This window comes from Rattus norvegicus, chromosome 1, assembly GCF_036323735.1.
Source record: "Rattus norvegicus strain BN/NHsdMcwi chromosome 1, GRCr8, whole genome shotgun sequence".
NCBI lineage: Eukaryota > Metazoa > Chordata > Mammalia > Rodentia > Muridae > Rattus > Rattus norvegicus.
In genome coordinates this window covers 31,731,565-31,754,011 of record NC_086019.1, presented here as the reverse complement: position 1 = coordinate 31,754,011, position 22,447 = coordinate 31,731,565, and the positions used below count along the sequence as shown (strand labels likewise).

The 22,447-nt window shown below is 47.3% G+C and overlaps 1 long non-coding RNA gene across 1 annotated transcript; it reads right to left on the bottom strand.

Moving 5' to 3' along the window:
• Positions 1 to 774: 774 nt before the first annotated feature.
• On the bottom strand, positions 775 to 22,135 carry LOC120098986 (uncharacterized). Its single transcript, XR_005497817.2, has 4 exons — positions 15,998 to 22,135; positions 13,638 to 14,784; positions 8,183 to 8,232; positions 775 to 1,530 (listed from the first exon to the last, which is right to left on the bottom strand). It is a non-coding gene; the product is annotated as an uncharacterized LOC120098986 (long non-coding RNA).
• Positions 22,136 to 22,447: the final 312 nt, after the last annotated feature.

Below are 22,447 nucleotides of genomic sequence, written 5' to 3'. Positions count from 1 at the left end.
CAGGGCTGCCTCAGCATCCCTACCTGTTCTGGGCTCATTCTGGACTTATCTGCACCCAGGACCCGGCAAATGGGCGGCGCTGCTGCAGAATCCCACGGCCGACATCCATCTTCCCTGGAGACATTTTTAAAGAAAGGAAATGGGAAGGAACGCATTTTTTAAGGAGGAAAGACTAAGAAAGAGATCCGGGAGATTAAAAGGAGCGTGTGTGTGTCAAAGAAACTATGACATAGTCAAATTTTATTAATGGCTCACCCATATGCATTCGGGGGACAATTAACTATTCACAGGTGAAATTAGCTGATAGGAACGACTGTGCTGAGCAAATCGAATGAGCTCCGATTATATCAATAGTTTTCAACCAGTGTCTCCGGTTATCAAAGCATCAAATAAATTTGTCCACTCTCTTCCTTTGGGGGAAAAACTTTAATTATCCGGTCCTCGCGTATGGCAGGTCATTAATAAAACCTAGTTATCGGGCCGTGGGTTCTGGGGACTTACTGTTATCCATCTTTTATCTAAATAAACATTTGGGAAATGTCCTTAAAATTATTACAGAGCCTTTGCCCCTGCCCCTTATGGAAATTTCTAAACGGAACACCACTGCACTTTGCTACAAAATGTGTGGAGTGCGATGTCCTCCACCTGCTCGCCTCTCTCTCCTCCAGCAACCCGCAGCCTGGTCCGTGTTGATGGATCTGGCCGACCTGCACATGCAGATAAGGGGGTGTCCCGCACAGGCTGCTTCTCCCCGACACACATTTCCCCGGGCTTCATGTTTTGTATGCATTCTTTATTTTCATGCCACATAGATCAATGACAGACAGAAGGATAGAGTGGCCGAGCAGAGGCACGAAGCAACCCTGGCCTTCCCGGGCTGCATCAGACAGCCAGGATTCTTCAATTAAACAAAAGGTGCTCGGGAAGCACCCATTCTCTCACTTCCACTAGAGCAATGGTCGTTCCATTGAGACCTTGAGGACAAGTCAGTCTGTCATCATTCTAGTCAAAGGGTAGGTTCCCATGGCAGGCACCATTTCTATGCTTCCAGTGGGCTTGCACAGAACAAGCAGGAGCTAAAAGAAACACGGACATCTCTGCTGCTGCCCCTGACGGCTGTGTCTTGTGGTTTTAATAGCTTCTGCTGACGTGTTTGGCAGCGCTCTTCCTGCTTAGCTCTGCATTGGGCCATGCATCAGAAAGCAGAGCTCAGGAATCGGAGGGGGGGAGTGACACAGTCTTTCTTTCACAATCCCTGACACGGTCTTGTGCTGAGACCACCACACGAGACAGAATCCCATGGGTTGATGTATCAGAGAACAGTGGCTGCAGGTTGTCCTCAAGGGCTACCTGCCATGGCACAGGAAGATCTGAAGGCCCACGGCAAGTCACAGCAGAGCCGTGGGATTGAGGACTGAGAGAAGGCGCTGTTGTGTTCACCTCTAAGCTGGGGCAGTCATGCTTCAGGTCCGACTCTTGGTAATCTGGAACCTCAGAGTCAGGATTCGAATCTCCATCAACAGATGGTGCCTGGTGGCAAATCACCCAAGTAAATGACCAAAGTGTTAAGTCCCCACACAGGTCATAGTATACACACTATACTTCTGAGTGGCTTTTTCTTCTTCCTTAGTCTTCCTTGGTAGCTTTTTGCTGCACAAAAGCGCTGACCGCCTTCTGCTGCTGTTTCCTAACCCTGCACAGCCCCTGACATGAGTATCTGAGATCACTGAGTATCTGAGGCCCAGGACAGAGGATGAGCCAATGGCCCACAAGTCAAAAGATACCCAGGCTTCTTCACAACAGAGCTCGCCTGTGTCCCAGCCACCCATTGGTGACCTGTTCAGGGTTTCTTTCTGCATCTCCCTCAAACTTGAGGTAGCTAGACTCCCACCAAAAATGGAGGCCCTAAACACGAGACCAAGACCTCACACATCCTATTCATCCTTTCATAATGTTCAAGGCACTTCAGCTCCTCCATTATAATCCTGGTAGGACAACCAGAAGGATACAGGTAACCTTGGTATTCATCTCCCTTCCACAGGCCAGTTGCCAAAGACACCTCGCCACTGAGCAGTTGGTTTTGAATTAATTTTTGGCTGTGAATTCAGGGACCTTTTGCACTTTCCAGCTTTGGGGAGCCCCGCTTAAGAAGCTCTGCTCCCATCCCCACTTGTCTGCTGCCTGAGGGTACCAGGAATTCTTATGCAAGCCATTCTGCCACATGATGAGAGGTGTCAGCTACTGGGACACAGATGAGAGCTTTATTCGAGGAGAAAGGGATCCATAGTGACAGCAGAGAGGGCAGGGCATGGAAGACTGCTGTGGCCCTGTGGCTGGTGACCTCCTCTGGTTGCTGCTGCCAGCATGAGCTCAGGTTCACAGAAACAAACCTTTTCTTTCCCCCATTTGAATGCATCTCTTTTGGGTTAGAAGGAAAACTTCCATTTCCCCTAGAAGCCTGCCTTCCTAACTCCTTTTTAATTGGCCTGACTTAACGTCTCAATCTGAATATTTCTGCTCCAAGCCTCCTCACCTTTAAGACTCTGGTGTTTCCCTGTTTACCTTTAAAGCTTTGCAGTGTTCCTAGGCAAATCATTTCTTACTGTGCAATTATAACTGCCCTGCCCAGCCTGTGCTGTCTTTGGTGGTTATGTAATTAAAGAGCAGAGGTTTTTTTTTTTCCCTTGACTGCACGAGGTGAAAAATGTTAGCTATTTCCACACTTCAGAGACCCGGCCGTTACAAGCATTAAAAATTACTTAAAACACAAATTTATGGCCCTGTGATCACGATGGATTGTGTTGCTGTAAATGAATTGCACTGCAAATTGCTGTTTTAAATTAAAATATAGCTTATTAGGAATGGCAGCAAAGAAATGGAGAAAGAAGTCAGGTTTCATATCATTGCCCCCAACACCTGCCCTCAAAGAAGGGGTGGCAGAGGACTTGGGGACAGCACCTTCTCCTGGCTGCCACAGGGATTGCTGTCAGACCATGTCTCTTGCCACCCTTCCCTCAATCCTGGTAGCCCACCTCCTACACATCTTAAGCATCTGCTGTGGGGCTCACTGTGTGCACATAGAAGTGGGCAGGGGACACACAAAGAGGGAAATGAAGACCGGTTATATTCCTCACACCTGCACTCCAGTGAGCTACCAGGCTCTACTAGACAACCAGCAGGGAAGTATCCATGATGAGTACACCAATCGGATACAAGCTGGCAACAGAGATAGACCATTTGAGAAGAGCTACTGGTTAGTTACTTTTATGTGCCTGGTTAAGTATTGCAGGCTGCCCCAAAGCAACCAGAATTCAGAATCTCAGGACTGGAAGATGCATTTTTGAGGAAGACATCTTTGTTCTCAAGCATGCATGGACACTGGTTACCTAGCACTTCCAGGGGTGAACTTGTCACTCTGAGTACACAGATGGATGGCCTGGAGGTCAGTCATATGCTCACTTTGAACCTACCAACTTGGAACTCATAGGATGACCTCAAAGAAAGGGTGGGTGAAGGTTGGAAGCAGCCTAGACATATCTGAGGGGCAGAGGCATGTGGGCTGGAGAGACAGGGTGGCCTAACAGGTGTTTGTGAACGTGGTGCCTGATATGGATGGCATTGCTTCCCATGGAGCCTATGAGAACCAGAGTCACCTGACACCATTGTGCTTGGGACAAGCTAGTGGCTGGTGCAAGACTGGAAGATACAGACTTACAGTCACCACCAGTGGGGCACTGGACAGGATGTCTAACCACAAACATGCGACAGAAGAGCCCACAGAATGACTTAGGCCCCCAAGCCTGTAGCCCACGCAGTCTGGACACCTTTATTCCCCAGATAGGGTCCCCCAACCCCTTCATGTCCAGTCACACAGTCTGGCAGCTTCATCACATGTCAGCCCCCAAAACTTAGATGTAATAGTGGGAAAATACTTTCTCCTTCTACCATGCCCAAATTACCATCTAGCAGTCAATCGATGCCAAGCGTCATGTGTGCAAAGTGAGTGTTCTTGTCCAAAGGAAGCCCGGCGTGAAGGAGCGCAGTGGCCGTGGGGAAATGACAAGTAAGTAAGAACCAGAGTGTTCCTGCTCTGTGTAAGGTGGGAAATCGAGTGAAAATACATCTCAGACAAGGAGAGCATCCCAAAGTCTAAACAGGGAAAGGTCCCCCAGACTCGAGCCCACCCCAAAGAGAGCAGAAGGGATAATTCCACATTCCGAGGAAGGGATGCTAGCTACACACTGAGAAAAGGCAAGAAATCAGAGACACAGGAGTGAGGCATGAGAGTCAGGGATGCCGGCCTCCCCACAGGCCAACCTGGGATAGAGGAAAGAAGAGCAGACATGGGAAACAAAGCCAAAGTTCCTGCATCACACCCTTGTCCACATGCCAGAACTCTGTGATCAAGCTGTCCCCCCAAAATCTCATAGCGGGGTTGCAGAGGTGGCTCTGTTGGTAAAGTGTGTGTTGTGAGAACATGAGGACCTGAGTCTGGATCCCAGAACTCACATAAGAAGCTGGGCATGGCAGTATAGACCCTTGTTCCCAGAGACAGAGGGTGCCTGAGGCTCTCTGGCCAGCTAGTCAAGCTAAATCAGTGGCTTCCAGCTTTGAGAGGACACTGTGCCTCAAAACTAAGGTGTAGAGTGCTTGAGGGAAACACCTGATGTTGACCTCTGGCCTCCACATACAGATACATGCATGTGCAGCTACACATGTGTATAACTGATGTTGACCTCTGGCCTCCACATACAGATACATGCATGTGCAGCTACACATGTGTATAACTGATGTTGACCTCTGGCCTCCACATACAGATACATGCATGTGCAGCTACACATATGTATGACTGATGTTGACCCCCAGCCTCCACATATAGAGACATGCATGTGCACCCGCATATGTGTATGGCTGATTTGACCTCTGGTTTCCACATGCAGATACATGCATGTGCACCTGCACATGTGTATGACTGATGTTGATCTCTGGCCTCCACATACAGACACATGCATGTACACATATACATATGTATGATTTGGGGTTAGACTGCTGCGCTGGCCACTTTTTAAGCCAACCTGATGGAGTTTGGAGCCTTTAGAAAGAGGAAACTTCAACTGAGGAAAATGCCGCCATCAGACTGGCCTGTGAACATGTCTGTGAGGGAGTTTTGTTGATTAACGATTGTTGCGAACACTGTGGACAGTGCCTCCTCTGGGATGGTGGGCTTGGTTTATAGAAGAAAGAAGCTGAGCAAGTCATGAGGAACAGAGTTCCTGACTTAGGGGTCCTGCCTTGGGCTCCCTGATGGGGGACTATCAGGGGGAAGGTGAAACAAGCTTTTTCCTCCCTGTGCTGCTTTTAGTCTTTACAGGCACAGAAGCCCTAACTGAGACAACTGTATTTGTAACTGTCCTGTGGAAGAGCACGTAAGACGTGCTGCAGAAGAGACAGAAAAGACCCTCAAAACGTGCCACTCAGTCCTGAAATACCCCTAAAGCAATTACCCCGTTCTTCGCTGTGAGTAATGCCTGGAAGTGCATTGCTGGTCTGAAGACGCGATGCTGAGCTGCACTGTGTTAGGAAAGAAAGACAGACTGAGAAAGACCCGCAAGGCGCCTCTAAACACCGGGAGACACCGCTGCAAAGGAAGGATCTGAAATATGTCCCATTGTGGGTGTTTTTCTCCTCTAAGTTGGAACCCAGAGCCCCTGAACTCTATTCCTCAGGCCTCCTAACAGGGCAGCTGCCTGGTCTCAGGGCTTGACTGACACCGATGCTGACTTTTGGCCTCCATGTTCCCCGCGTCTGCCTCACCATAGTTCTTAGATTTTTGACCAAATAACTTTAATCTGTCATCACTCCAGGATGAACTAGATGATATCTTTTCTCTAAACACTTTCCTGTCTGTCTTTCAGTGCCACTGGATTGCCTTTAGATACAAATCTCTTGTTACATCTTGTTCGCCTCCCTGCTTCTGAGTTTAAGAATTTTGTTGCCGTCAAATCCAGATAATTCTCAGCTATTAACCCTCCTACCAATCACTCTTTGTGAGATTCAGTCAAAGCTGTCCTGGGCCTTCCTACTTGGTTGAGTAATAGCTTTAAATGCCTCAGTGTTCCTATTTCTTGTGGTTCTGTGTTGTGTTCTGGGTAATTTCCCACGCTGATCTTCTACTCTACTTATTCTCTCTTTACCCGTGTCATCTTTCATGTTGAATTTATCAAAAAGGCTTAATATCTTTCAATTGCACAGAGCCTTAGCCCAGCTCCTAATGCTGCAAGCCAGCTGCAGACCATTTGCTCTTGCTGCATCCAGAGTCAAATTAAGCTTTTATTTATGTGTGGGAGTTTTGCCTACAGGTAGGTCTGTACCACTCAGATGCAGTTCCGACAGTCACCAGAAGAGGGCATACGATCCATGGGATTGGAGTTATGGATGGTTGTAAGTCATCATGTGGGTGCTGGGAACCAAATCTAGGTTCTCTAGAAAAGCAGCTGATTGTTTCAGCTGAAAACAAATCTGTATCTTTTTATTCCGGTATTGATAGCAGCTACCTGTTGATTTGTAAGGTTTGTTTTGTTTTGTTTTGTTTTTTTAAAGAACTGTTTGCTGCCCTTGATACTTGCAGGTCCTCTTGTGTTTACTTCTACATGCTAACTGCCCTGGGGTCTTGACTCCCATGCCTGTCTCATTGTGCTGTCTCCTGAAGATGGTACCTTATTTCCTTGTGTGTTTCCTAGCTATCTACCGTCGTCTAATGATGAAACTTCCTGGGAAACTTCTTTAAGACCTAAGTATGGGGGCTTTCTCTGGTGAAGTTCCCCCTTTGCTTCTATCATGAACAAACTAAGACCTTTTAGAGTTTCTAGCGTTCAGCATTTAGAACACAGACGTGAGTGTGAGCCTCTGGTTTCAGATCTGCAGGAGTGTCCCATTTCCAATATCAAGGAAGTCCATCAAGTCACCTACACAGCAGCTTCGTCAGAGGTTCCCCTCTATGTGGCAAGCAACTCTTCTTTTGTGTCAGCATTTAACAGAAGGTGTCTGACAATCATGTCCTGGATGTACCAAGGGCTATAATCACTGGCCTGCTCACCTTAGAGAGATATTGAGATGGGAGATTCATGATCACTTCCAGCAGGTGCTAAGCAAACTGTTTCACGTCCCAAGGAGACTCAGTCAGCCTAGCATTGCATTCACAGCACATTCCTCACCTTCCACCAGCCCAGCGAGGTGGTTGTTTATGAGTTTGTTGGTTGAGAGCAATAGGGTGCAATGTAAACTCACGACCACACTGCTTTAAGAATATCTCTACTAAGTAAATCCAAAGACATCCAAGGCAAGCTTCCCTTGACATCAAAGGTCAGCACCCCTCCTGCTCTCTACACAAGCATGGCCAGCTTGATCCCTGGCTTTTATCAGATATAAAAGTGGTACAGTGGCCATTCTTGTGATTCCAATAGCCAGAGTGAGGACAGTGGGACACTGTCTTCTCTCTGTATCTCTCATAGCCAGGTAAGTGGCCAGAGAGAGCCGTGTTAGCTCTGCATTGGGATGACCTACATCACCAGTCATCTTTAGGAATCCATCTCGCCTGTCAATCAATAATAAGGCATTCTGGTTGCAGCTTAGCAGGCAATAATAGAAGCACGGCAGGTGTGGTGTGGCTTATATGAGCAGAGCTACCAGGGTAAGCAACGTTCTCCATGAAGGTTGCTGAGAGAGAGAGAGGCTTCATTTGTCCCAGAGCCACATCTATAGCCAACCCACACACTGAGGACCCTCGGGTTCTCATGGCCGCTCCATGTGGAGTCCTCACATGGGGATTGTAGAGGAAAGTTGTGTGACCTCTGGCAGAATAGCACCTGCAAAGGGTAAGGAAATCTTCAAGAGAATTTTCTAGAACTAGACGTGTTCTGACTTTGGCTGCACCTGATAGTTCAGTATACAGGGGAGAAAAATTCCTTCTTACCTTCCCTGTGGGTACCAAGATGAGAAGTGCTGGAGCTCTGGCCACTCACCTGGCTATGAGAGAGACAGAGGGATGCACAGAGAAGACAGTGCCCCACTGGCCTCACTGTGGCTGTGGGAGACCCCAGATTCTCCCGCTCAGGACCGGGCTCTGGGTGGGATTAGATATGACCCAGGGATGGCTGACAGTTGTTATGCATGGCTTGCTTACCTCCTGATGAAATCCAGTCTGGTCAGATGATTAGCTTGATCTCAGATCTCCTGAGGGAAGCAGGATTAGCGATCAGTTAGAACAGCAGAAGGGGACCTGGGAATGGGGGCAGGTTTTCTGCTGAGTTTGAATTTCATGCCTGAGATACTCAACAAAGCCTACACATCCCTTGTCATCAATCACCCTGCTGTATTTCAGCTATCTGGGTGCTTAGGACCTGGACAGGAACCCAGCCAGGCATGTACAAATCTATCTTCCCTGGGGACTGCAAAGTTTAGTTGTCACTACGATTGAGCATCGAGGTTCCCTTGACCCCTGTATCCCCTCCCAACACCTCACATACAAACACAACATGGGTAGTGTATACGGCAGACACAACCATGGCTAGTTACACACACATGTGTGTGTACATACGCACATGTGTACACACACACACACACACACACACACACACCACAATGGTATGCCACATGTATACAGCATATAGTTCACATGGACACTCCACACATAACACATCTGACACATGCACATTCACATCATGTATACCGCACATGTGTAGTTGCACACACCTCCACCTGAATACAGGGAACATAGAAAGTGATGGTAAAACGTTTGAACTGAGCACCAGACATCCCTGTCTTCAAGCACTAGTCTTTGAATAAATTTATTTTTTGAAGTGATGCCCCACCGTTTCTCTCCATGCAGTTTTTCCCCATTAAAGTGGAAAATAACATTTCCCACCACATTTTGCTTGATGTGGTCTGCTCCCTGAGAAGAGAGGAATAGTAGAGAGGTAAAGGGTATAACCCTGAGGTCAGAGCCACTGCACCCTACACTGCACCCTACACTGCCTCCTACACTGCACCCTACACTGCCCCCTACACTGCCCCCTACACCGCCTCCTACACTGCACCCTACACTGCCTCCTACACTGCCTCCTACACTGCCTCCTACACTGCACCCTACACTGCCCCCTACACTGCCCCCTACACCGCCTCCTACACTGCACCCTACACTGCCTCCTACACTGCCTCCTACACTGCCTCCTACACTGCACCCTACACTGCACCCTACACTGCACCCTACACTGCACCCTACACTGCACCCTACACTGCCCCCTACACTGCCTCCTACACTGCACCCTACACTGCACCTTACACTGCACCCTACACTGCCCCCTACACTGCACCCTACACTGCACCCTACACTGCCCCCTACACTGCACCCCACACTGCCCCCTACACTGCCCCCTACACTGCACCCTACACTGCCCCCTACACTGCCCCCTACACTGCCCCCTACACCGCCTCCTACACTGCACCCTACACTGCACCCTACACTGCCCCCTACACTGCCCCCTACACCGCCTCCTACACTGCACCCTACACTGCACCCTACACTGCCCCTACACTGCACCCTACACTGCCTCCTACACTGCACCCTACACTGCACCCTACACTGCACCTTACACTGCCTCCTACACTGCACCCTACACTGCACCCTACACTGCACCCTACACTGCCCCCTACACTGCACCCTACACTGCACCCTACACTGCACCCTACACTGCACCCTACACTGCCCCTACACTGCACCCTACACTGCCTCCTACACTGCACCCTACACTGCACCCTACACTGCACCTTACACTGCACCCTACACCGCCTCCTACACTGCACCCTACACTGCACCCTACACTGCCCCCTACACCGCCCCCTACACCGCCTCCTACACTGCACCCTACACTGCACCCTACACTGCCCCTACACTGCACCCTACACTGCCTCCTACACTGCACCCTACACTGCACCCTACACTGCACCTTACACTGCCTCCTACACTGCACCCTACACTGCACCCTACACTGCCCCTACACTGCACCCTACACTGCCCCCTACACTGCACCCTACACTGCGCCCTACACTGCCTCCTACATTGCACCCTACACTGCCTCCTACACTGCCTCCTACACTGCCCCCTACACTGCACCCTACACTGCACCCTACACTGCCCCCTACACTGCCTCCTACACTGCACCCTACACTGCACCCTACACTGCACCCTACACTGCCCCCCTACACTGCACCCTACACTGCACCCTACACTGCACCCTACACTCCCCCCCTACACTGCCCCCTACACTGCCTCCTACACTGCCCCCTACACTGCACCCTACACTGCACCCTACACTGCCCCCCTACACTGCCCCCTACACTGCCTCCTACACTGCACCCTACACTGCACCCTACACTGCACCCTACACTGCCCCCTACACTGCCTCCTACACTGCACCCTACACTGCACCCTACACTGCCCCCCTACACTGCCCCCCTACACTGCACCCTACACTGCACCCTACACTGCACCCTACACTCCCCCCCTACACTGCCCCCTACACTGCCTCCTACACTGCACCCTACACTGCACCCTACACTCCCCCCCTACACTGCCCCCTACACTGCCTCCTACACTGCCCCCTACACTGCACCCTACACTGCACCCTACACTGCCCCCCTACACTGCCCCCTACACTGCCTCCTACACTGCACCCTACACTGCACCCTACACTGCACCCTACACTGCCCCCTACACTGCCTCCTACACTGCCCCCTACACTGCACCCTACACTGCACCCTACACTGCCCCCCTACACTGCCCCCTATACTGCCCCCCTACACTGCACCCTACACTGCCCTGGTTGAGTGCTAGCCCATGGGCACTGGCCTCCTGTGCCTAGAGACTCGGCTGACATAGTCTCTGGGAAGGCAGCATGTTCCACTGGGCTATGGGGTTCTCTCAGGAGCTGAGCAATCCATTGTGTCTGGCCACTTTGCCAGCCAGTGTTCCTCTGAGCCCTCTGCCAGTATGGTTTTACAGATTGAGATCCATCACTTGGGACTGAGATGGTAAAAGACCAAGCTCAGAAGAGGCTGGTCTCCCTCCTACTCTACAAGTCACCAACGGGACAAGAATGATACAGACTCAACCAAGTGCTGGACTTCATTTGGGTTTGTGAATGCCTTGAAGCCTTGGGCTGCCATACCTGTAAAATGGTGACACCTTGGGCAGGCCACGTGGGCTGCCAAGATCATCTGGATAACATGAGTTCATGGATGAGCAGCACTGATAAGACCAGAAGTGAGGAAGTTCTGCCTCAAGCCTTGGGACCCCATAGAATCCCTCTACAGAAGAGGTCTCCCTATGGCTGCCTTAGCTGGCCACAAGACCCATACAGAGTTATCAGGCAGAACTCTCTATAGTTCCTGCATTACAAGGGCATCAATTAAAAAACAGTGCCGCCAACACTTGCAAGGCATGTCTCTAACAGTCTTCTCTTACGAAGACATTTGGACGAGTGATATTTGATTTTCAGGCACATGCTTTCAGGTGAGAATCTGTAGTATCTATAAACACTGGAAGGGTAAGCACACCGTAGAATCACCCTCAGCAAACCCACTTCTTGGTCCCTCTCTTGGGAACGAAGCTTTACTAACAAGGATTAAGCAGCATCAATTTGCTCTTAGGTAATTGACAGCTCTTCTCACACATTCAGATTAAAACACAGCTAGTTCTGATGCTCACACTGCAGGAATGCCAAGGGAGCCACTGTGAATCCTTGCTAAGTCAGTGGCAGGGTCATAGCATGAAACTTGCCAGAACTGTTCGTAGGGCAAGTAAACGGAACACAGAACCCAACGTGTAGCTCAACCTCGCTGACCTGGAATGAATGTCATCTCTCTTAGAGAAAGTATAAAAAGAAGAAATCATTCCTGTTGGCATCTCATGGCCATGAGGCAAAGAAGGAGCAAGGAGCCTTTCTTGGTCTAGTGAGAGCTCATGTGGAAGGATTTTGGCCATGTGCTGAAATCTGAAGCCCTCTGGAAAACTGGCCTCACTCTCTTGTTAACTGCCCTTGGATTCCCACCAGCAGGTAAAAACTTCACTTCACTTCTGCAGATCTGTGAAGTGGAGTTTAAGGTTTCCTGATGACCAGATGTCTTCAAAACAATGGGTGTGAAATTTATAAGTTAAACAAACATCCCCAAGCCTGTCACACGAGCTAAGACATTGAGATGTCCCGTGTGCCTCTCCCAGGATCGTCACAGACTGATATGAGTATCCCTTACACATTCAGAGAGGCCCAGAGAGATGGTGTCACAGCATGTACATGGCTCTGCTCAGTCTGCTGTCCTCAGATTTGGAAAGTGTCACAAGTTCTGGAGTTCTCAGTGTCCCTTCCTCAGCCATTTTGACCATCTACACTGAATATATTTACCCTGGGATCAGGCCTCACCCTCTCCAGACTAGGACCCTGCCATCTCCTAGTTGGGTCTCTTCTCTACTGTCCACACCTTCTCTTGGTACCCCGAAGGTGCCAGATAAGAATGGGAACTGAAAACACCCTTAAGGGAAATGTCTTCATTCTTCCCTTATATCTGCATGATAGTTTGGTTAGGAGTAGAATTTTCATCAGAATACTGAAAGCATTTTCTCATTTCCTCTTTGCTTTTGGCATGGCAATTGACAAGTTCTGTCACATTGGATACCGCTCCACACCTGTCACCCAGTTCACGAGGAGGCTGAGGCAGGAGCATCATGAATCCCAGGGCAGCCCGAGACACAGAGAAAGCCTGTTGACCTTGTTTCTTCTTGTCACCGCTGCAGAAGCAGAGTGGTGTGTTTAACAAATCTCTCCTTGCCTGGATTTTATGGCTGAGAAGAGAAGAAATGGAGCTTCCTGTCCGGTCTGTACTAACCCTGTCCCATATCTCTTCGCCAAAGGTAATGATGACGTTAGTGCCTGCCAAAACTGGGATAGAAAAGACAGGAAGCTGGTTTACTCTCAAAGTAGCATAGCTGATGCCACGTATTAGTAATAACTGCAAAGTAATTCAAGTGTGTCACTGTGGTCACTATGTCAGTTTGGGTTCGTATCTCATAAAACTACGTGAAACAGAATCGCACCTACTGATCCAGCAACTGGTATAAACCTAGGGTGTCCTTTCCTTCCGTGTTCAGGCTGGGAAATGCCCCTTTGTATCTAAGGTCGCTCATACTTCCTAGTTCAGATGAGAAAGTCCAGCTGATCTTTTTTCCTTAAAGCCCATTCATTGTAGTCTGAGTGTCACTGTGTGTGTTAACTGATGACTGGTGCTGCCTGGTAGGACCCTAGAGCAAGCTGGGTTTCTGCATCATTCTTTTAAGTCACCTCAGAATCCAAGAGTTGACTCTTTGAGCTACATGTAAGAGAGATGAGGAGGCTTGGGTGACAGACCTCTTGGGCCAGACACACCTCCCAAAGACCAAAGTGGCCACCCCATACACAGCACTGAAAAGTTGGCAAGCAAAAAAGAGGTCGTATGTGTAAAGCAAACTGGGAGAACACAGAGCCCCAATTCTCCCCCAAAAAGAGGCAGATCTGGAACGAGGCAATGCTCAGGCAATGAAAACCAACCTAAACATCCTGGTACGGAAGCTTCCAGCCAGACTGCAAACTGGTCCTCTGCTTGCAAACCAGGCCTCGTGCTCTCTCTGACCTCCCACGATGTCCAGGACACCTGTGTGCAATTGAGAGGATTCCACACACGTCCCCAGCTGCAACTAGAATTCACTAGGCCCTCTATCTCCTCACACCTTCGTTATACAGCCCCCTCCCCACTCCCCACCACTGCAAAGGTTCCGACAGACTATTAAAGAAGCCTGGAGTCAGTGGTTCTAGCCCAGGTATGCAGTGTCACTTTAAGGGGTTTACAGGAATCCTATATCCAGGAGTCTCCACAGGGCCTGCCCTTCTGAACGGGAGCTCAGTACCAGGGTGCTCTGGCCAAAGTGTCCTCGAGCTCTGCAGCTGAGCCAGTCTACCTTCTACATTCTCACGAGGTTGGAGCTGCCACTGCAGGGGCTCTGGAATGGCTCCAGACAGCTTTCAGTTGTTTCCAGACACAGGCAGCTTCCTGGGTGCCCAGCATAGCCCGTGGCAGATGTTGTTCCTCAAGTCCATTTCAAATTAATAAGAATGTCCCTTCTGCTTTTCATCCACAGAGTGGCTTCCTTTACATATTCATTGAATGTTAAATTGATGGATTAAATTATACCAAGTTCAAAGTCAATCCTGCACATATTCATTAAAATTGACGAAATCTGCCCCCCTCCCTGTGGGGACAGAGCACAGAAAATGCATTTAGAGACACTGATAAGTCCAGCCCCATTATATGTCATTTTAAACAAAGAGCAAAACCAGCCTTTTGGAGACACTCTATCAGCTATTAAACAGAGATGCTGCGTGCCCGGGAGATGGATGGCTCTTTCTGGGCAGATGATAACAAGGAAATGCCCCCTCTGCATTGCTGTCAAGTTCACAGGCAAACCAGTGCCTCCCTGGGAGCTTTTCTCTTTGTCTTTCCCAGGAATCACTGGGGTATCAGCCTCTGAGCAGACCTCCCACTCCACACCAGCCTAGCTGGAGATTGTAGCATCAAGATCCATCGTCGTTTCTCCTGAGTCTTCTCAAGCGTGCTGTATTGGCTATATCCTGAACATGCATTGGCCAGCAGGGCTTCTGGGTAGAAACAGCATAGCCAGTGTCACCCTGCATGTCTTAGCTGTAACGAGAGAAGCAGAAGGATAGGCTGAGAGCCCATGCTGCTTCCCTTTGGAAACTAATTCTGAGTCAAGGACCCAGTGGAATGTTCCGGAGATAATCGATAATAATTTCCCAGCCAATGACTGGTCTTCCTACTTAGAGATTTGTACTGGCTGGTTTTGTGTGTCAACTTGACACAAGCTGGAGTTATCCTTTCCTAAAAAAGCCTCCCTTGAGAAAATGCCTCCATGAGATCCAGCTGCAAGGTGTTTGCTCAGTTAGTGATTAAGGGTGGGAGGGCCCATTGTGGGTGGTGCCATTCTGGGCTTGCAGTCCTGGGTTCTAAGAAGGCAAACTGAGCAAGCCAGGGGAAGCAAGCCAGTAAGTAACATCCCTCCATGGCTTCTGCCTCAGCTCCTGAGTCCAGGTTCCTGTTCTCTGTGAGTTCCTGTCCTGACTTCCTTTGGTGATGAACAGCAATGTGGAAGTGTAAGCCGAATAAACCCTTTCCTCCTCAACTTGCTTCTTGGTCATGATGTTTGTGCAGGAATAGAAACCCTGACTAAGACAAGCTTCCTGCTGGCATTCCAAGGTTGTCTGCACTCACAGATTGGGGCAGATTGTGGGTGTGTGGAGAGGCCAGCCAATGGCCTACAGTTTCAGAATATATTTCTACATTTTTCTATTAGTCAGATGGGTAAGTGCCCTGGGCATTTTTCTCTCTTACATCATACCTTTGCTGAGTGGTCCCCATCAAGATCCAATGCCTTCTGTGAACTAATGACTCAAATAACTCTATAGTACAGTCTCAACAATCAGTGGGACTTCTATCTCTATGTAAGATGTCATGGATATTAGCAGAGAATACGTCACTATCGAATTTCAGAAAATCATAATAAATTTAAAAACCCATGCTTTAAAAGCATGCAAACAAGATGAGCTAAAACCTCGGGTTGGATCAAAAAATAAATAAAGCATCTGTCATGACATGGCACCTGTGAGCAGCAAGCAGTGCCCTGAAATTGGGCAGCAGGGAGTGGTCTACTTCGAGCTGCTTGGCACAGACAATCTGTAGCAGGCTGGGAGGCAGAGGCCTGCAGCACTCCTGTCCACAACTGATTCCAGATCCCAAAACTGCATGGGTGGTCCTCATCAGAATCCCAGAGGGTAATAATATTCGAGGATTAATGGCGACTCAAGCCTGCTGAGTCTGGTTATAACAGCACACCTACCCAGGCATGCTTAGGTCCCAGCTGGCATGGAATAGTCCATCCACCTGTCAGGAGAGAGGAGGCACCTTTTGAAAAAGATCTGCTGACGACGTTGCCAGACTTGTGAGCTCTGCCACACGTTCAGAAGATGCTATGGTTTTGCAAGAGATGTAAAGAAATATTAAAAAGTCAATAAAATTAGGTAATAGAAATAAGGTAGAAACAGGCCTTCAGAGCAAATGCATTAAGTTAAAACTTCAAAATGCTCCCTAAATATAATCAAGAAATCAACAACAGCAAAAAGAACTGTTGTAAGGACAATTAAGGAGAATGAGAATCTTACAGGAAAGTTCCCAGGAGACTTTCTACAAATAAAAGCCTACTGGAATTTAGTAATCCACTGGGTGAGTTCAAATATATATGAAAATGATACTGTAGGCTTTGATTTTATTTAAAATAAAACTTACTTTAATAAAGATTCTTAATTGCTTTAACCTCCCTTCTAGCCCACAGCCCACCAGAGGCAGTGGAAAAGAAAGGTTATTAGGGCAAAGGGGGATGTGGATCTGTTTAGAAATAGTTCTTTGGGGTGATTCCAGTCTTTGTTGTTGGGATATCAGCAGTTCAGTTCACAGGAAACAGCAGTGGTAGCTTGGTCCACTCACAAACACCATTCACGAATCAGCAATGGCAGTTTCATCCAGGAGAAACCGTGAGTCTTTGCCAATCAGCCTGAATCCTGGCAGTGGCAAGAAGCCACTGGAATATCACGAGAAGTTCTTTGGTGCCTTCCTCTCTGACAGATGATGTTCAGTGAAGAAGCAAGGTGAACCAATGCCACAGTATCATCAGCGAAGACCAAGAAAGGCCAGCAAAGAGCGGCAAGGTGAGCCAATACCACGCAGTGTCCGTCCATTGTCTGTTGAGTTATTTTTATACCCTTTCCAAACATCACATGGCCTCTCAGCATGGACTCCAGCAAAACATCACATGCCCTTTTACCAGACAGCTTCCAGAAAAACACCACATATCTGTTCTCAGCAAAACACCCTATCAGATGTTTGCTTCAGCAAAATATCCTCACATAAGAGTTTCCAGAACAACATCTCATGACACAACTGAGTCTCCAAAGAAACCAGAAATTTCCACTTAATAAAATTAACTGAAAAGCCAATGAAAAGTACCAGGTATCAGAGAAAACAGAGATGAAGAAAATCAGAGAGAGTATAATGAGGAAGAATCCGCAAACAGGCCAAATCTCAAGCAACGCATCCACAAGAGACAGGGACAGAGCAGAGCTATGTTTAGGGGAAGAGTGGATAGGGTTTTTTTCCCTAGTCCTTTATGATATCAACACACAGATTCAAGAAAAATCAATAATCAGGGCATGGCAGTACATCCCTTTAATACCAGCACTGGAGGAGGCAGAGGCAAGAAAATCTCTGTGTGTTTGGGGCCAGGCTGGTCTACACAGTGAGTTCCAGGATAGGTAGAGCTATGGAGAAAGACCCTCCTTCAGAAAAAATAAAGAAAAAGAAAGAAAGAAGGAAGGAGAGAGGAAGGGAGGGATGGAGGGAAGAAAATTAAAACATAAGTAGAATAAGACAAAGAGAAGCTTGATGTTTGCCAGAGAAAAATCACAGGTGATCTTCGATGGAGATAAGGACAAAGATAGATGACTGACTCCCAACTGAAACTATGGGGTCATAGGACAATGGACGTCTGCCCTTAAAAATTGAAGGAAAAGAGGAAAGCCACCAGTCTGGTACTCAATAGCTGATGAGATTTTTTTTTAAGTCCATGGAAGAACCATGTAAAAAGACAAAAAGCAGAAAAAGTCATGTCAGCACTATGTATGAAGACATTATGGCGTGCATGTCAGCCGTGGGACACTAGCAGGAAGGATGAAGCCATACAAGCAGACAGAGATTTGTGGGAAAAGCCTTCAGGGCAGGTTTCAGAAGCTGGTCACTTAGAATGACCGTAAGATATTTCTACAGTAATAGAAGTATAAAAAAAATCAGCATGGCATTTAAACATCAAATGGAGATGCAAACAGCAAAGACCTCTTAGAGGATTCTTCAATCACTTTGGAAGTAGTAAAAGTACTAACTTAAGATCCGTGTTTTAGAATGGAGTTGCCTGTCTTAAACTATAGAGAGAACAAAAATATAGTCTGTAAAGCTGGGTGTGGTGACTGTGCCTGGTGAAACACACTGGTAGTGGTGGCACCAGGGAAACAAAGAGAAGTAAAACATTGGGTCTTACCAGCCACTCAGGCTGGCTAGCCTGCTTGCCATATTCTTGGCTGATGAGAGACCCAGTCTTAAAACACAAGGTGATGTACCTGAGGAATGACACCTGAAATTGTGTCCATCTCCTTGTGCACATGTACTATACACATCCAGATCTAACATAGATAAGTTATTCTATGCCGCCACACACACTTATACACACTCATAGCTAATCTATAATTTTGCAGTGGTTTGAATGAGAAGTAGCTCTCATATTCAGCTAGTTTAACACTTGATTCCCAGCTCATGTCACTGATTGGGGATAGAATCTTTTTTTTTCTTTTTTTTTTTTTTTTTGGTTCTTTTTTTCGGAGCTGGGGACCGAACCCAGGGCCTTGCGCTTCCTAGGCAAGCGCTCTACCACTGAGCTAAATCCTCAACCCCCCCGGGGATAGAATCTTTAGGTACCTTCCCTGGTCACTGCTAGAAGAGCTTTGAGAGTTCACAGCCTCACCCCATTTCCTGTTAACTCTCTCTGCTTTGTCGTTCTCATAAAGGTCAGATCTAGAGCTCTAACTATGGATCCTAGAATGTGAGTCACATTAGCCATTTCAGCTTCTACCTGGGAGAGCAGATAGGAAAGCCAGTAAAATTTTAAGAAATAAGAAGGAAGGAAATACGTTAGTCCTAGAAATGTATGCTGTGGAAACAGATACACAACAGAAAAACTGAAGAAAACCTAGAAGAACTTGGCAAGAGTGAAAGAGAAGAAAGTAATTACCAAAAGGAAAGCTTGAAGAAGTAACTAATGAGCCACCTCATGATTGACCCTGCAGACAGAAGCAGCAAAGAAAGGCCCCTACGTGCAGGCTGTGTCCCTTGGTGTAACTGGGTATGAGAAAGTAACCCAGACAGATAAACAGACAAAATGAAGAACCTCACATCTGCTAAAGTTGTTGCACAATGAACCCTTCATTGTAAACTTACTCCAGGTAGTTGATGTCACTGTAAATCTTGCAAACATTTAAAATAGAAAAAACAACTCTAACATAACAAACGTTTTCTGAGCAGAGAAATTTCTCAGATCTAAAGGGTCCTGTTCCTGGCTCTTCCTGAAGACAGGCTAACCCTGTCTATACTCTGACCTCTAAATAATCATGAAGAAAAACCTCTAGGTTTACTGGGAAACAACAGCAAAGATTGGAGAAGCATCATGGGTATCCATGGGAAACGACAGCTTGGCCAAGTCCCTCTTTGCTGAGGACGGGCCAGAGTTAACCTACTTTATATAGATAAGACTTTGATGGAGATAGTCTTAGTGCATAAAGTATTGAGATACAGGAAGCACAGTGCTACAGTAGAAGAGTTTGGTAGAACAGGTCCTGAAGAGGAGACTGCATAGAGGGTACTGCCCAGCCTGTGTATGGGCTCAGCCTTGCCCACCTCGGAACAAGCACTACACAGAGGCAAAGGAGACAACTGTTAGATTAGCACATCCCCATCATTAAACTGACAACTAGCCTCTTTAAAACAGCATTGGGGTTTCAATTGCTGTGAAGAGACATCATGGCCAAGGCAACTCTTAACAGAAAATATTTAATCGGGGCTGGATTAGTGTCAGAGGTTTAGTCCATTATCGTCATGGTGGGAAGCATGGCAGAGTTCAGGCAAACACGGTGCTGGAGAAAACGCTGAGAGTTCTACATCTTGATCTGCAGGCAGCTGAAGGGAGTCATATCACTGGGCATAACTTGGTCATATAAGCCCATCTCCACAATAACACACTTCCTCCAACAAGGACATACCTATTCCAATAAGGTCACACCTCTGATAGTGTCACTCCCTATGGGCCAAGCATTCAAGCACGTGAGTCTGTGGGGCCATTCCTATTCAAACTACCACAAGAATAAATAAGCATCTGTGCTGTTTTTAGTTGTAAAACCCTGGCATAATCTTTCATATTCAAAGACCTTATTTGGGAGGAAAAGGAAGAGGGGAAGGAGAACCATAAATGGGACCTGTGGTAGCCTGAATGAGAATAGCCTCTATTGGCTCACATATTTCAATGCTTAGTCATCAGATGGCACTACTTAGAAGGATGAGGAAGGGTGGCCATGGTGGAGTGGGTATGGTGGAGGACGTATATCACTGGGGATGGGCTTTGAGATGCCCAAGCCAAGCTCAAAGGCTCCTTTTTCCTTCCTCCTGCTGCCCTCGAATCTGGGTGTTAGACCTCTCAGCTCCATCGCCAGCATTATATCTGCCTGCATGGCACCATGTTCCCCATCCTGATGAAAAATGACTAGACTTCTGAAACTGTTCATTTTAGCTAACTTTCAGGAGCCACGGGTAAACTCTTTCTTTTAGGAGAGTTGCTGTGGTCATGGTGTCTCATGTCAGCAATAGAATCAACACTAAGACAGGACCCACCCTCTCTAATCTGATGAAGGACACCTACAAAGATGCAAACTGGACACCCTCCTCTAAGGTTGGGAACAAGGCAAGCATAGTCACACATCCTCTGCTTCTGGTGCCAGGCAGAACAGTGGACGTGAGAAAGAAACACTTGACAGCCAAGAAACACACACAGCAAGAGTGTCAGGTTACACGTGTCCAGGACACCAGAAGTGATGAGTAAACCCACTAAATTTGTAGGATGCATGGTTATATTTTTAAAAATCACTTGATTTTTTTTAACGTCTGTTATGTTTTTGCTTTGAAACAGGGTCTTGCCTTATAGCTCAGGACCTTGAAATCCCAATCCTCCTGCATCAGCCTCTCAAGTACTGAGGTGACAGGCGTGGGCCACCCCATTTGGCTCGTTTATGGCTTCATATCTTAACAGCAGACAACTGGAAAACAATTCAGTTTTTCTACTTGTAATTGCATCAAGAAAAAGAAAAAGAAAGAGAGAAAGAAAGAAAGAAAGAAAGAAAGAAAGAAAGAAAGAAATCTCAGGGATATATGTTCTGCACACAAGATTTCCACCTGAAAACTCTAAAACAAAGTTAAGAGTTTAAATAAATAAGGAGACACAACCCACTCCTCTGCATTGGGAAATTCAACATAGGTAAGATGTGTGTCTGTATTACCAACAGCCCCTCTCAACCACTCTGGGTTTCTAATGTGAAAACGAATAGTTTATGTTTAGAAAGCAAAGGGTTGAAGCAGCTAAAGCCATCCTGGAAGTGAAGAACAAAGCTAAAGGTTGGTCAGGGCTCAGTCAGCTTCCAGGGGCTGGGGAGGCTGGGGTGGAATAGGACCCAGAAGCTCAGTAAACAGAAGGGGTGCAGCAGTGGGTCCACATGCGTACACATTTGATTTTCAATACAGGGCTGAAGCAATATGACAGCCCAGGACCCAAAGTCCAACCTCAAAATACATATATGTGTGTCTGACATGGACCTTAGATGTGAGTGGAAAAACTAAAACTACTTTGTTTCTAGAACAAAGGCCAGGAACACCTTTGCCTCTTAGGGCAGACACAGTTTCCTGAGACAACACAGGATATTGATATGATATGATATGATATGATATGATATGAAATGATATGACATGACATGACATGATATGATATGATATGATATGAAATGATATGATAGCAATAACCATTCAAAACTGACCACTAGACAACATCCAAATGGAAACCTTATGCAGATTTTTAGTACAAGGGATTGACCCCAGGGCCTCATGTATGCTAGATAAATACTCTCCTATCTAGCTACAATGCTTTTAAATGAATATTCAGACCATATTGGATGAATTTTTTAACAAATAATTAAAATTCAAAACCTATGAAAAGTAAACCCCTATGCCTTAATAACATCACGGTAAAGACCTCAAAATGGGCCATAGTACATTCAGTGTCAGTGTGCTTTCCCATCTGCATAAGGCATTGAATATAATTCTTTTTTTAAAAAATTGTTTTTATTTACATGCCAAATGTTGCCCCCCTTCCCAGTCCCCCTCCAAGAGTTCTTCACCCCATACCCCCTCCCTTTTGCCCCCGAAAGGGTGCTCACCCACCTACCTACCCCCATCTCACCCCACCCAAATCCCCGTTCCCTGGGGCATCAAGTCCGTACAGGATTAGGTGCATCCTTTCTCACTGAGGCCAGACACGGCAGGACTCTGACCAGCCCATGTGTGCTCTTTGTTGGTAGCTTAGTGTCTAGGAGCCCCCAGAGGTCCAGGTTAGTTGGTACCAATGGTCATCCTGTGGGGTTTCCATCCCCTT